Here is a 3,150-nt window from a genome sequence, read left to right on the forward strand (position 1 = left end):
TAGTTTTCCTCCGACTCTCAACGTGTCCATATTTCTGTCTCATCCGTCACTCGTTTACCTTTACCTTTTACACACTGTACCCCATCACCTTTTTGTTACAAGTTATATTAAAGTTCTCGTTATATAAAAACCAAAAAAGCTCTCTCGGATTATTTTATATAAACCGTCGCAGTAACCCCTGCGACAAACTCACTTCGGCCACACGTTTTTTTAACGTACTGTTTTGAAGTTTCTTAGGATCGTACTGAAGTTATTTTGTAGAAACTATTGAAGTAAAGTTGTTGTTTGTGTGTGTGTGTGTGTTTCGCTATGCCTATAAATTTTTCTGTCGGTACAACGAAACATGCTCTTGCCTTGAACAACTCGTGTTTAAAATGATATATGACTTATTTTTTCTTGCGTGTACATGTTTTCGGATGCTTACAATGATTAGTGACGGGCAAAAGTATTCAATTACTTGGTCCATCGAAATAAAAACAGAAATATTTTTAATAACATTAAATCTATTCATGTATATGCATGTCATTACATATTTTACATAAACATAAACAATAATGTATGGAAACAAAACTTAATAACCATTGCTTTGAAACTAGTAATAAAGTAAAATTTATAACATCCTAACAATTTGTACAATCCTTAATTCATAATGTTAATTCTGTTAAATTTTCAGTTAGTACTTTCCAAATCATAATAAGCCAATGCATTATTTATTCATTATCTGGTTAATCGGCTCGATTGATGGGCATTACGTTCGATTATGAGCTTACATTTACTTCACACATCAACAAACTACAAAACAGATGTCACAGGCCCTAAATATGATTACTGTAGAGCGTCGATTACACTGTCCGACAAAATCAAACTTTTTTTATGATTTCCTATAGCCACTATTTTTTTGCCATTCCAAGTCATAGCAAAATTTAAAAAAAAATCATTTTAGTCGTCATCTGGTGGACTAGTCTCGCTATCATCTGAACAAAATTCAGGTCCCTTAGTCCAGTTTTAAAAAAGTTATTGCGTTTTAAAAGGTGCACGGACACATTTGTGGGCCACTGTATGTTTGAAATGGTTTACTGCTAAGTGGATACCTAACAGCTCTCGATCGTAGGTACTATAATTCGTTTGCGTTTCTCTCAATTTCTTTGAATAGGAAGCTATGGGCTTCCACGAATGATTTTCGCGATGTCCTAAGACCGCGCCAACTGCCCAATCTGAAGCATCTGTAAAAAGTGTCAGGCGTGATTCTGCATCAGGGTGGGCAAGTACAAGCTACATTTGCTAGTTTCTGTTTGGATTCTTCGAATTTTTTATGGCTGCAATTGTCCATTGGATTTTTTTCTTATCTCTCTTTTTTGCATCTTTTAAATACCAGTGCCACACGGCTTGACTCCGTGCGGCATTACATAGAGGGGAATGATGAATGTTTATCATACTCAGGAAGTTCCGCGACTCGTATGCTATATATAGTAATTTGTACTCTATTATTGCATTTACTCGTTCCGCTAATGAACGCACTGCGTCCGTCGTAATGTTGTACCCTAGAAAATCCTTAGTCCCCATGATTGACTTGGTTAGGTTTATCGCCAAACCATGTTTGTCTTCTTCTGCATACTTATTCCTGGTGCTGTCTATGTTCGTTCTGCGATCATATCGTCCAGATATGATGATTCTTCAAGCACCTCGTATATGAATCTTTGGATAAACTTTTAAATTTGCATAATGATAAATGGATCAAAGGCTGGTGGTGCGTCTAGCGGCACGATCGGCATTGATTCTGGTACCGCAATTAAGAGTACAATCGATTGAGAGCAGCGCGGACCTCCGCCTCTTGGTTCGGAGTCGGCCACCTCCCCAACTGAATCATCGAAGATTTTCTCGCAAACGGATGTATTTGCCACCTCTGTCACGGCACCTCAGATTCCGGAGGTCGATTCGCATCGCCTTTCCAAGACGCGGCCTTATCCGAGACATCACCCGCGATTGTTCTTGTTCGGACGTTATTTGTGACGACAGCTCAGGAGGGGGGAGGGGGGTAGTACCGACACAATTCGGTGATTGATTTCCTCGGATGAGAATCTCGCCGCGTCTGTTTTGTTTCCACTGCGACTACCTCGGCCTCCTCTACGTCCTCGCCGTCTTCCTTTGAGACCCCACTGACCGTGTAAGATCTTTCTTTTCTTCCAGCAGATGTGGTTCGGCCTATAAAAATAAAGTTATTATTATGCATTATTTAGTATGTGTTCAAATGGAAACGGTAAGGAATAATAATTAAATGCAGAGGTTGATTAATTTAGTGATATATAAAAAGTAATTGCAAAGATAATTTATGCAAGTATAAAAATCTTGCTATCAATATCTTTTACATAATTTCTCGTGGAATGCTAAAATATAACTTACGTGGAGGCTGCTGCTCTATTTTCTTCGTTTGTTTTTCCTCCAGCTTTTCCGGTTGCCGTTGTTGTTGCTTCATCAAGTTCAGCATTTGCTGCTGTTGTAACATTTGTTGCTGCAATAATACTAATTTTGCAGTTATTAAGTATCATAACTTACCCTGTATTAGTCGTCACTGCTGTTCAAAATTTACGTTGTTCCCTAAACATAGAATTAAAATTTTTGAAATATGATAAAATATACGTACACAGAATGAAGAAAACTGAAATTAAAAAAAAGAATACGTAGTGTCCGTTCATGAGAAAAGAGCACAGATGTCGATAAAGAAGTATGGGAGATATACTTTTTGGTATAGTTCGTGTATAGTAGAGAGATGGGATATCAGGTGGGTATCCCAAAAATGTCTCGTATTACGGAAATGGAGTGTAGCTGAGATCATTTGATAACTTTTTCCTTAGCGAAAATTCAATCTGCGGATTTGTTTACAAGTTATTAACGAAAAACACTGATCAATGAGAGGCGAGGCCGCGAGCTACAATATGGTCGATCGCTCGAGCGCAACATATTCCGACCGCGGAGAAGAAGGGAGGCTCCGTGCCGCGTTCGAATCAATGATCAAGTCACGGAGAATGAACTTTCGATATTTTTTTACCATGTAATAGTAATATTTTTGAGAAAAACGCTGTTCATCCTTATTTCAGAATGTCTAAAGAATATTTACTAATTATTAGGACCCGAAATAATGAGTAGTTTAAC

General features: G+C 37.9%; 1 long non-coding RNA gene across 1 annotated transcript; it reads right to left on the reverse strand.

Annotated features, from left to right (window-relative positions):
* Positions 1-407: 407 nt before the first annotated feature.
* Positions 408-2,894, reverse strand: LOC117221939 (uncharacterized). Its single transcript, XR_013034754.1, has 2 exons — positions 2,401-2,894; positions 408-2,202 (listed from the first exon to the last, which is right to left on the reverse strand). It is a non-coding gene; the product is annotated as an uncharacterized LOC117221939 (long non-coding RNA).
* Between the last annotated feature and the right edge of the window lie 256 nt (positions 2,895-3,150).

Source organism: Megalopta genalis, chromosome 14 (assembly GCF_051020955.1).
Source record: "Megalopta genalis isolate 19385.01 chromosome 14, iyMegGena1_principal, whole genome shotgun sequence".
NCBI classification, from domain to species: Eukaryota; Metazoa; Arthropoda; class Insecta; order Hymenoptera; family Halictidae; genus Megalopta; species Megalopta genalis.